Below are 13488 nucleotides of genomic sequence, written 5' to 3'. Positions count from 1 at the left end.
CCTGCACTAGCCTTAAGGTGCGTGTCCTTAGCCCGGTACCACCAGTTCCGGCACCACGTACCAGGCCTACTGTGCTGCCGTACCAGCCTACCTACTGTGCTGTCCGGTGCTGCCCCTTAGTCCGGTGCTTCCCCTTAGTCCAGTGGGGTTAATATGGAGGGTCGCCATTAAGAGGAGGCCACGGAAGTGGGGATTAACTATGGTGGGGTGGGGGCCACGTCCAGAGCCAGAGCCGCCACCATGGACAGATGCCCACCCAGACCCTCCCCTATAGGTTCAGGTTTTGCGGCCGGAGTCCGCACCTTGGGGGGGGGGACGGGGGGGTACTGCCACGTTCCTGACCTTATTTATTTTGTTCAGTCTTGTTTAGTTGGTCAGGACGTGAGCTGGGTGGGCATTCTATGTTATGTGTTTCTATGTTTGGTTTAGGGTTGTCAACTAGCCTGATATGGTTCTCAATCAGGGGCAGGTGTTTTACGTTGTCTCTGATTGGGAACCATATTTAGGTAGGCTGTTCTCACTGTTTGTTTGTGGGTGATTGTTCCTGTTCAGTGCGTTTTTCGTTGTCTGTATGTTCACATGTTCAGGTCTGTAGCGTCGTTAGTTTCATTTTCTGTTTATTGTTTTGTTCGTGTTGTTAAGTGTTTCCAATAAATATGGAAACGTACCACGCTGCAATTTGGTCCTCCTCTCTTCCACCTAACGACGAGCGTTACAACCTTGTCACAACACAACTGATTGGCTCAAATGCATTAATAAGGAAAGACATTCCACAAATTAACTTTTAACAAGACACACCTGTTAATTTAAATGCATTCCAGGCGACTACCTAATGAAGCTGGTGAGATAATGCCAAGAGTGTTCAAAGCTGTCATCAAGCCAAAGGGTGGCTCCTTTGAACAATCTCAAATATACAACATATTTTGATTTGTTTAACACCTTTTTGGTTACTACTTGATTCCATATGTGTTATTTCATAGTTTTGATGTCATCACTATTATTCTACAACATAGAAAATAGTAAAACGAAAGAAAAACCCTGGAATGGATAGGCGTGTCCAAACTTTTGACTGGTACTGTATGTAGGGTGCGGAGATGAGGTAGTCATTCCAAAATCCTGTTAAACAGCATTATTGCACAGGGAGTGAGTCCATGCAACTAATTATGTGACTTGTTAAGCACATTTTTACTCATTAACTTCTTTAGGCTTACCATAAGTGTCACGCCCTGGCCTTAGTTATCTTTGTCTTCTTTATTATTTTAGTTAGGTCAGGGTGTGACATGGGGGATGTTTGTGTGTTTTTTGTCTATGCCTTGACCTTAGTTGCTTGTGTCTGCACTTTCGTTTTGTAGCTTCACGGTCGTTTGTTGTTTTGTCTAGTTTGTATTAGTGTTCGTGTTCGTTTCATCTTCAAATAAAAAGAAGATGTATTTATATCACGCTGCGCCATCTGAGCTGCCTGCCTGCCCAGAGCCATCTCAGCTGCCTGCCTACCCAGCGCCATCTGAGCCGCCCGTTTGTCCCGAGCCGTCAGAGCCGCCCGTCTGTCCCGAGCCGTCAGAGCCGCCCGCCTGTCCCGAGCCGTCAGAGCCGCCCATCTGTCCCGAGCCGCTAGAGCCGTCCGTCAGTCAGGAGCCGCCAGAGCCGCCCGCCAGTCAGGAGCCGCCAGAGCCGCCCGCCAGTCAGGAGCCGCCAGAGCCGCCCGCCAGTCAGGAGCCGCCAGAGCCGCCCGCCAGTCAGGAGCCGCCAGAGCCGCCCGCCAGTCAGGAGCTGCCTGAGCTGCCCGCCAGTCATGAGCTGCCCGCCAGTCATGAGCTGCCCGCCAGTCATGAGCTGCCCTCCAGTCATGAGCTGCCCTCCAGTCATGAGCTGCCCTCCAGTCCGGAGCTGCCCCTCATTCCGGAGCTGCCCCTCAGTACGGAGCTGCCCCTCAGTCCGGAGCTGCCCCTCAGTCCGGAGCTGCCCCTCAGTCCGGAGCTGCCCCTCAGCCCGGAGCTGCCCCTCTGTCCAGTGGCGCCCTTTAGGATGGTCTTCAGTCCGGGACTCGCTGCAAGGGTCGCGCTCCAGAGGCGCCACCAAACTATGGTGGAGTGGGGTCCACGTCTCGCACCCGAGTCACCGCCGTAAGAAGGCCCACCCGGACCGTCCCCTTCTGTGTCAGGTTTTGCGGCCGGAGTCCGCACCTTTGGGGGGGGGGGGTACTGTCACGCCCTGGCCTTAGTTATCTTTGTCTTCTTTATTATTTTAGTTAGGTCAGGGTGTGACATGGGGGATGTTTGTGTGTTTTTTGTCCATGTCTTGACGTTAGTTGCTTGTGTCTGCACTTTCGTTTTGTAGCTTCACGGTCGTTTGTTGTTTTGTCTAGTTTGTATTAGTGTTCGTGTTTGTTTCATCTTCAAATAAAAAGAAGATGTATTTATATCACGCTGCGCCTTGGTCCTCTCTCTCACCGCAAGACGATCGTGACAGAATTACCCACCAAACCCGGACCAAGCAGCGTGTTAAGCAGCAACAGGAGCAACCTACTAAGGATTTCTGGACATGGGAGGAGATACTGGATGGTAAGGGACCTTGGGCTCAGCCTGGAGAATATCGCCGCCCTCGTGAAGAGCTGGAGGCAGCTAAAGCCGAGAGGCGGCGGTATGAGGAGGCAGCAAGGAAACAGGAGCAAAGACAAGACTACACTACGTGGGAGGAGATTGACAGGTGGGCGATAGACCCAGGGAGAATGCCGGAGCCCGCCTGGGATTCTCTGGCGCAGTGCGAGGAGGGATACCGGCGAATGGAGGCAGCACGACGACGCGGTAGGAAGCCTGTGAGTCAGCCCCAAAAATTTCTTGGGGGGGGGGGGGGGGCTAAAAGGGAGTGTGGCGAAGTCAGGTAGGAGACCTGCGCCTACTCCCTGTACTTACCGTGGAGAGCGAGAGTACGGGCAGACACCGTGTTATGCGGTAAAGCGCACGGTGTCTCCTGTACGTGTGCTTAGCCCGTTGTGGTACATTCCAGCTCCACGTATCGGCCGGGCTAGATTGAGCATTGAGCCAGGTGCCATGAAGCCGGCTCAATGCGTCTGGTCTCCAGTGCGTCTCCTCGGGCCGGCATACATGGCACCAGCCTTACGCATGGTGTCCCCGGTTCGCCAACACAGCCCAGTGCGGGTTATTCCACCTCCCCGCACTGGTCGGGCTACGGGGAGCATTCAACCAGGTAAGGTTGGGCAGGCTCGGTGCTCAAGGGAGCCAGTACGCCTGCACGTCCGGTATATCCGGCGCCACCTCCCCGCCCCAGCCCAGTACCACCAGTGACAACACCACGCACCAGGCTTCCAGTGTATCTCCAGAGCCCTGTTCCTCCTCCACGCACTCGCCCTGTGGTGCGTGTCTCCAGCCCAGTACCACCAGTTCCGGCACCACGCACCAAGCCTCCTGTGCGTCTCCAGAGCCCTGTGCGCCCTGTTGCTGCTCCCCGCACTAGCCTTGAGGTGCGTGTCCTTAGCCCGGTACCTCCAGTTCCAGCACCACGCACCAGGCCTACTGTGCGCCTCAGCCGGCCAGAGTCTGCCGTCTGCCCAGCGCTATCTGAGCCGCCCGTCTGTCCCGAGCCGTCAGAGCCGCCCGTCTGTCCCGAGCCGTCAGAGCCGCCCGTCATTCCCGAGCCGTCAGAGCCGCCCGTCTGTCCCGAGCCGCTAGAGCCGTCCGTCAGTCAGGAGCCGCCAGAGCCGCCCGCCAGTCAGGAGCCGCCAGAGCCGCCCGCCAGTCAGGAGCCGCCAGAGCCGCCCGCCAGTCAGGAGCCGCCAGAGCCGCCCGCCAGTCAGGAGCCGCCAGAGCCGCCCGCCAGTCAGGAGCCGCCAGAGCCGCCCGCCAGTCAGGAGCCGCCAGAGCCGCCCGCCAGTCAGGAGCCGCCAGAGCCGCCCGCCAGTCAGGAGCCGCCAGAGCCGCCCGCCAGTCAGGAGCCGCCAGAGCCGCCCGCCAGTCAGGAGCCGCCAGAGCCGCCCGCCAGTCAGGAGCCGCCTGAGCTGTCCGCCAGTCATGAGCTGCCCGCCAGTCATGAGCTGCCAGTCATGAGCTGCCCTCCAGTCATGAGCTGCCCTCCAGTCATGAGCTGCCCTCCAGTCATGAGCTGCCCGCCAGTCATGAGCTGCCCTCCAGTCATGAGCTGCCCTCCAGTCATGAGCTGCCCTCCAGTCATGAGCTGCCCTCCAGTCATGAGCTGCCCCTCCAGTCATGAGCTGCCCCTCCAGTCATGAGCTGCCCCTCCAGTCATGAGCTGCCCCTCAGTCCGGAGCTGCCCCTCAGTCCGGAGCTGCCCCTCAGTCCGGAGCTGCCCCTCAGTCCGGAGCTGCCCCTCAGTCCGGAGCTGCCCCTCAGTCCGGAGCTGCCCCTCAGTCCGGAGCTGCCCCTCCGTCCAGTGGCGCCCTCTAGGATGGTCTTCAGTCCGGGACTCGCTGCAAGGGTCGCCGCTCCAGAAGCGCCACCAAACTATGGTGGAGTGGGGTCCATGTCCCGCACCCGAGCCGCCGCCGTAAGAAGGCCCACCCGGACCCTCCCCTTCTGTGTCAGGTTTTGCGGCCAGAGTCCGCACCTTTTTGGGGGGGGGGGGGGGGTCTGTCACGCCCTGGCCTTAGTTATCTTTGTTTTCTTTATTATTTTAGTTAGGTCAGGGTGTGACATGGGGGATGTTTGTGTGTTTTTTGTCCATGTCTTGACGTTAGTTGCTTGTGTCTGCACTTTAGTTTTGTAGCTTCACGGTCATTTGTTGTTTTGTCTAGTTTGTATAAGTGTTCGTGTTCGTTTCATCTTCAAATAAAAAGAAGACGTATTTATATCTCGCTGCGCCTTGGTCCTCTCTTTCACCTAACGACGATCGTGACAATAAGAAAGGGGTTTAATACTTATTGACTCAAAACATTTCGGCTTTTCATTATTTCTTAGTTAGTAAACATTTCTAACGACGTAATTCCACGTTGACATTATGGTGTATAGGCCAGTGCCACAAAATCAAAATGTTATGCATTTTACATTTAGGAGGTAACACAACAAAATATGGAATAATCAAGGGGTATGAATACTTTCTAATGGCACTGTATATAGACTTAATAGATACTTTGATTTAGAAAAGACACAAATCTATACTGACCACACAACACTCATATCTTCCCTGGTCCCCCAACCTAAATTAGCCTTTGTCCTGGCCTTAAAACCCTTTCAGTGGAGATGTTCCATTAAGAATAAGGACTCAAGGACTGGGCTTAATCAAGGACTAGGCTCAATCAAGGACTAGGCTCAATCAAGGACTGGGCTTAATCAAGGACTGGGCTTAATCAAGAACTAGGTTAAATCTAGGACTAGGCTCAATCAAGGACTGGGCTTAATCAAGGACTGGGCTTAATCAAGAACTAGGTTAAATCAAGGACTAGGCAAATCAAGGACTAGGCTTAATCAAGGACTAGGATCAATCAAGGACTGGGCTCAATCAAGGACTGGGCTTAATCAAGGACTGGGCTTAATCAAGGACTGGGCTTAATCAAGAACTAGGTTAAGTCAAGGACTAGGCTCAATCAAGGACTGGGCTTAATCAAGGACTAGGCTTAATCAAGGACTGGGCTTAATCAAGGACTAGGCTTAATCAAGGACTATTCTTAATCAAGGACTAGGCTTAATCAGGGACTAGGTTTAATCAAGGACTAGCCTTAATCAAGGACTAGGCTTAATCAAGGACTAGGCTTAATCAAGGACTGGGCTTAATCAAGGACTATGCTTAATCAAGGACTAGGCTTAATCAAGAACTAGTCTTAATCAAGGACTAGACTTAATCAGGGACTGGGAAAACAGCACAAAAATATAGGCAGCATCTTATCTCCAGTTCTAAATGCTGCATGTTCCGAAACAAGCACCCTGTCTGTGGTGAATTCCTCTCGGATGCTCTATTTTACCATAGTATCATTCGATCTCCAACATCCACCTGTCAGTAACACACTTACCCGTCAGTCACACCCTTACCTGTCAGTCACACCCTTATCTAAACTCAGCAAAAAAAAGAAACATCCCTTTTTCAGGACCCTGTCTTTCAAAGATAATTGGTAAAAATCAAAATAACTTCACAGATCTTCATTGTAAAGGGTTTGTACACTGTTTCCCATGCTTGTTCAATGAACCATCAACAATTAATGAACAAGCACCTGTGGAACGGTTGTTAAGACACTAACAGCTTACAGACGGTATGCAATTAAGGTGACAATTATGAAAACTTAGGACACTAAAGAGGCCTTTCTACGGACTCTTAAAAACACCAAAAGAAAGTTGCCCAGGGTCCCTAATCATCTGTGTGAATGTGCCTTAGGCATGCTGCAAGGAGGCATGAGGACTGCAGATGTGGCCAGGGCAATAAATTGCAATGTCCGTACTGTGAGACGCCTAAGACAGGGAGACAGGATGGACAGCTGATCGTCCTCACAGTGGCAGACCACGTGTAACAACACCTGCACAGGATCGGTACATCCGAACATCACACCTGCTGGACAGGTATAGGTTGGCAACAACAACTGCCCGAGTTACACCAGGAATGCACAATCCCTCCATCAGTGCTCAGACTGTCCGCAATAGGCTGAGAGACGCTGGACTGAGGGCTTGTAGGCCTGTTGTAAGGCAGGTCCTCACCAGACATCACCGGCAACAACATCGCCTATGGGCACAAACCCACCGTCGCTGGACAAGATAGGACTGGCACAAAGTGCTCTTCACTGACGAGTCACGGTTTTGTCCACCAGGGGTTATGGTTGGATTCTCTTCTTTTCATTCGAAAGAATGAGCGTTACACCGAGGCCTGTCCTCTGGAGCGGGATCGATTTTGAGGTGGAGGGTCCGTCATGGTCTGGGGCGGTGTGTCACAGCATCATCGAACTGAGCTAGTTGTCATTGCAGGCAATCTCAACACTGTGTGTTACAGGGAAGACATCCTCCTCCCTCGTGGTAACCTTCCTGCAGGCTCATTCTGACATGACCCTCCGGCATGACAATGCCACCAGCAAAACTGCTCGTTCTGTATGTGATTTCCTGCAAGACAGGAATGTCAATGTTCTGCCATGGCCAGCAAAGAGCCCGGATTTCAATCCCATTGAGCACGTCTGGGACCTGTTGGATCGGAGGGTGAGGGCTAGGGCCATTCCCCCCAGAAATGTCTGGGAACTTGCAGGTGGAAGAGTGGGGTAACATCTCACAGCAAGAACTGGCAAATCTGGTGCAGTCCATAAGGAGGAGATACACTGCAGTACTTAATGCAGCTGATGGCCACACCAGATACTGACTGTTACTTTTGATTTTGACCCCCCCTTTGTTCAGGGACACATTATTCCATTTCTATTAGTCACATGTCTGTGGAACTTGTTCAGTTTATGTCTCAGTTGTTGAATCTTGTTATGTTCATACAAATATTTACACAAGTTAAGTTTGCTGAAAATAAACGCAGTTGACAGTGAAAATACGTTTATTTTTTTGCTGAGTTTATGAGTAAACCCCAAACCAAAACTAAGTGCCTTTGTGCCAAGCTTGTCACGAGTCAGGAAGGCAGTCAAATTCCATGTGACCATTTATTCACGTATTTAGGCTTCTCCTAGCTCTGATGCTGCTGATGGTCATTAGTAGCCTACCAAACTTGCTTGGTACTCAGCACTCTATTGTCCCTTTAATCACTTTGACATCAATGCAAATATTATCAGAAATCTGATCAAACACTTCATGAGAGCCCATGAGCTGATGTTGCGCAACATTTCTATATGCAATGCAATTGCGCGAGAAAACAGAATGATGGCCTCTACTAAAAAGAGGAGGGTCCCATCAACTTTCTGTAGACTAGGCCTACTATATTTACTTCTCAACTATCCTAATATTAAGCACATTGCTTCTCTCTGCAACAGGAGTATAGCCTACCTGGTGGCTTGAAAATTAACCACAGGAAAAGCGTCCTCCATTCGCTATTTAAGTGTATAGATGACATGTATTTTTCCCACTGCCTCTGTTTCTAGACCGGTGCATGATAATGGTCCATTCTAAATCCAAACAAATTTCAAACATATAGTATTTAGTATATGTAAAGACAAGATTAAATCAAGAATAGTCTGATGGGTGACAATATTAGCCCATCACTTGTGAATGTTTATGTTTATTTATGTAACCTTTATGTCGGCAAGTCAGTTATGAACAAATTCTTATTTACAATGATGGCCTCCCCCGGCCAAACCCAGACGACGCTGGGCCAATTGTGGGACTCTCAATCACGGACGGATGTGATGCAGCCTGGATTCAAACCAGGTACTGTAGTGACGCCTCTTGCACTGAGATGCAGTGTTATGTTTCCATGTGAACTGTTGCAGAGCATGTTATGTTGGCAAGCAACTGATTGTAAAGCATTTAATTGAGTCAACAATACCTGTTCCAGTAAACCCTATCGAAATACCTTTTCCCGTAAACAATGTCAATAGTGTCACGACTTCCGCCGAAGTCGGCTTCTCTCCTTGTTCGTACGGCGTTCGGCGGTCGACATCACTGGCTTTCTAGCCATCGCCGCTCCATTTTTCATGTATCCATTTGTTTTGTCTTGTTCCCTGCACACCTGGTTTTCATTCCCCAATCATCATATGTATTTATTCCTCTGTTCCCCATTATGTCTTTGTGTAGAATTGTTTTGTGTTACGCTGGTTTGTTCCGTGTTTATTGTTACACGAAGATTGTTACTTTGTTAACTTTATCAAGTTGTCTATTTTTGCGCATTTACACTTTTGTCAAACTGATATTCAAACTTATTTTGATTTACTGGCAGTTTAAAAAAAATCAACAATACAGTTTTCCTGTTTCAAAACCTGTTGATTGTTAATAAAACACCAGTCATTCAGCTTCTGTAGTAACATCATTAGTTATTTTCTCTTGTGTAGTACTGTCTGGTGATGGGGCAGTTTCTGTTGAATAACCCAACACACCTCTGTAATAATATGTTGTTCACTCTTCCTCTACTCTCTCTGTCCCCCTCTCTCTCTGTCCCCCTCTCTCTCTGTCCCTCTCTCTCTCTTTCCCCCTCTCTCTCTGTTCCTCTCTCGCTCTGTTCCTCTCTCGCTCTGTCCCCCTCTCTCTGTGTCCCTCTCTCTCTTTGTGCCTCTCTCTCTCTGTCCCTCTCTCTCTCGCTCTGTCCCTCTCTCTCTCGCTCTGTCCCTCTCTCTCTCTCTGTCCCCCTCTCTCTCTGTCCTTCTCTCTCTCTCGCTCTGTCCCTCTCTCTCGCTCTGTCCCCCTTCTCTCGCTCTATCCCTCTCTCTCTCACTCTGTCCCTCTCTCTCGCTCTGTCCCCCTCTCTCTCTGTCCCTCGCTCTCTCTGTCCCTCGCTCTCTCTGTCCCTCTCACTCTGTCCCTCTCCCTCTCACTCTGTCACTCTCTCTCTCACTCGGTCTCTCTCTCACTCTGTTCCTCTCTCTCTCTCTCTTTCTCTCTCTCTCTCTTCTCTTTCTGTCTCTCTCTCTCCCATAGCCATCACAATACAGACAGTACAATATTATTTATTATTATTTAACAGGTTATTCATTCCTGAACCGTGTTTCATTTGGGGATTTACCTAGCGCAGTTAATGTAGTCTTCTTCCCCGTTCAATCTCCGCTTTGCAGCTCCTGTAATATGGAAGATGAAATCACAACAGACATCAATACTTTGCCAACATCCCTTCCAGCACCACAGTTTCATGGTCTTCTAGACCAAAGAAACAACACCATGTAAAAACGTTGCTGTCTACAATTATAAATGGCAGAGGAAAAAGACACGGTAAGAAGATGATGATTAAGATAACGGGACAAACACTTCAAACACTTCAACCAGTACAAAGACAATACGTTTCTAATGAAATAATGAATATCAATGAATATCAACTCATTATTCAGTACTTCATTGATCAATAATTCAATAGGGGGAAGTTAGGAATCCAGATGATTTCTGGTTATTCATTGAAATGTAAGGATGCTGACACGTGGGCAGCGAATGGCAGCAAATCAAACATAACATAGAATGACTTGGTCCAATGGAACCAAAGAAAGGGGAAGGGAAGGGGAAGGGAAGGGAAAGGAAGGGAAGGGAAGGGAAGGGAAGGAAGGAGAATGGGTATGTACAACTGAATGCATTCAACTGAAATGTAATAGTCCCAATTGTGCCTAACTGTCCTCACCTGTATGCTGGTCAAACTAAATGAAGCACACCTCCAGACCGACTGTATTTGACCCAGGTCTGTTGACCCAGGTCTGTAGACCCAGGTCTGTTGACCCTGGTCTGTAGACCCAGGTCTGTTCTTCACTCCCTTTACCTTCTCCTCTTGGGAGAACAAGATACACATATGCACCAGGTCAAAAGTTTTAGAACACCTAGTCATTCAATGGTTTTTCTTTAGTTTTACTATTTTCTACATTGTAGAATAATAGTGAAGACATCAAAACTATGAAATGACACATGTAGTAACCAAAAAAGTGTTAAACAAATCAAAATCTATTTTATATTTGAGATTTTTAAAATAGCCACCCTTTGCCTTGATGACAGCTTTGCACACTCTTCGCATTCTCTCAACCAGCTTCACTTAATATGCTTTTCCAACAGTCTTGAAGGAGTTCCCACATATGCTGAGCACTTGTTGGCTGCTTTTCCTTCACTCTGCGGTCCGACTCATCCCAAATCATCTCAATTTGGTTGATGTCGGGGGATTGTGGAGGTCAGGTCATCTGATGCAGCACTCCATCACTCTCCTTCTTGGTCAAATAGCCCTTACACAGCCTGGAGGTGGGTTGGGTCATTGTCCTGTTGAAAAACAAATGACAGTCCCACTAAGCCCAAACCAGATGGGATGGCGTATCGCTGCAGAATGCTGTGGTAGCCATGCTGGTTAAGTGTGCCTTGAATTCTAAATAAATCACTGACAGTGTCACCAGCAAAACACCACCTCCTCCATGCTTTATGGTGGAAAAAACACATGCAGAGATCATCCGTACATCCACACCACGTCTCACAAAGACACAGCAGTTGGAACCAAAAATCTAAAATTTGGACTCCAGACCAAAGGACAGATATCCACAGGTCTAATGTCCATTGCTCGTGTTTCTTGGCCCAAGCAAGTCTCTTCTTATTATTGGTGTCCTTTAGTAGTGGTTTCTTTGCAGCAATTCGACCATGAAGACCTGATTCACGCAGTCTCCTCTGAACAGTTGATGTTGAGATGTGTCTGTTACTTGAACTCTGTGAAGCATTTATTTGGGCTGCAATCTGAGGTGCAGTTAACTCTACTGAGCTTATCCTCTGCAGCAGAGGTAACTCTGGGTCTTCCTTTCCTGTGGCGGTCCTCATCAGAGCCAGTTTCATCATAGCGCTTGATGGTTTTTGTGACTGCACTTGAAGAAACTTTCAAAGTTCTTGAAATGTTCCGTATTGACTGACCTTCATGTCTTAAAGTAATGATGGAGTGTCGTTTCTCTTTGCTTATTTGAGCTGTTCTTGCCATAATATGGACTTGGTCTTTTACCAAATAGGGCTACCTTCTGTACACCACCCCTACCTTGTCACAACAAACGCATTAAGAAGTAAAGAAATTCCACAAATGAACTTTTAAGAAGGCACACCTGTTAATTGAAATTAATTCCAGGTGACTACTTCATGAAGCTGGATGAGAGAATGCCAAGAGTGTGCAAAGCTGTCATCAAGGCAACGGGTGGCTATTTGAAGAATCTCAAATACAAAATATATTGTGATTTGTTGAACACTTTTTTGGTTACTACATGATTCCATATGTGTTATTTCATAGTTTTGATGTCTTCACTATTATTCTACAATGTAGAAAATAGTCTAAATCAATAAAAACCCTGCAATGGGTAGGTGTTGTAAAACATTTGACCGGTAGTGTGTGAACAGGATATTTGACATTTGCATTAGAAACACAGACACCATACCAACTCACATCTCCCTGTGTTGTAGCCCAGTCTCAATGCATAACAACGCTCAATATAATTTACAGCATTTCTGGTGTTCACGTTTCTAATCCTTCACTCTAGTAAATCTGATCGGTCCCTATTGTCTGCAGATGAATGCCTTGAATGACTGTGTGGGATTGAGATGCTAACAATGTGTTACAAAACACTTCCTCAATCGTGAGCTTCACCTAGTCTACTGTAAGGCAGAACGGACCCTGGGTAGCAACAGACCAACACTGGGACAAACAACACACACTGTATGGCACAAACTAATGATTGATTGATTGAATGAACCTTAACTTGACGGATAGTCACCAGTTTACAGGCACAGTTTTTGTTCCCAGAAACACCCTTGTTATTTCAACTGAAGTCCACATGACAATCAGTGTTTTGGTGATTGGTGATGATCTGTGTTAATGTGCATGAGTGTGAAAAGCTACTGAATTCACTCAGATATAAGGAGACAGGTGTATTTACCTCCATTTACAATCTGTAGTATGAATTAGTTAGTTCACTTCAATATCTATAAAACACATACTGTCTGGTTGAGTTGGTGTCTCTATCGTGCAGATCAACCTTTGCTATTGTAAGTATTTAGTATTAGTATTAGTATTAGTACTGTAAGGTCAAGTGGTTAAGTAGGGGTTTGTTTTGAGGTGCTATTGTCCAACTCAGATTAAGCGTCTCCTTGGAAGCCATTGGATTATATGCTATATGTTTCATTTCAAACAAGTTCAATGACTTGCCAGCAGCATCCTTGAGTCCTGTGGAACATTCCTGAAGCATGATACATCTACTGAAAACAATGGGGCAGGGCATGGAAAAATGATCTGTCACGTTCCTGACCAGTTTTCTGTTGTTTTGTATGTGTTTAGTTGGTCATGATCTTTGACCTATTGTGTTCACAACATGTTATTTCATTCAAGAAGCATTTTTCACCTCACCTGATGTTTGACAAGAGAGCTGAGATAATACATCGCCTGTCATCATGGCCTAATCATGTTGAACATCTTCATGCTGTCAGTGTCACGCCATGACCTTAGAGATCCCTATTAGTCTCTATGTTTGGTTAGGTCAGGGTGTGACTTGGGTGGGAAAATCTATGTTTTCTATTTCTTTTGGCCGAGTGTGGTTCCCGATCAGAGGCAGCTGTCTATCTCTTGTCTCTGATTGGGGATCATATATAAGTTGTCATTTTCCGTTTTTAGGTTTTGTGGGATCTTGTTTTCTGTATAGTTTATTTGCCTTACAGAACAGAACTGTTTGTTTTTGTCGTTGTCATTTTGCTTTTGGTGTCATCAATAAAAAGAACGATGTACGCCTACCACGCTGCACCTTGGTCCGGTCATTCCACAAAGGAGAGCCGTTAGTCAGTCAGGTGGATTCCAACCCACCCATGTTAAACGATGTGAAAACAGAAAAACATCATTTTCTTGTTTGTGTAATCCTCACCATGGTAACAGGCTTGGAAAGAGAATTAGAACACCTCAAGGAGCAATACCATGGGTGAA

This window comes from Salvelinus alpinus, chromosome 5, assembly GCF_045679555.1.
Source record: "Salvelinus alpinus chromosome 5, SLU_Salpinus.1, whole genome shotgun sequence".
NCBI classification, from domain to species: Eukaryota; Metazoa; Chordata; class Actinopteri; order Salmoniformes; family Salmonidae; genus Salvelinus; species Salvelinus alpinus.
This window is presented reverse-complemented; position numbering follows the sequence as displayed.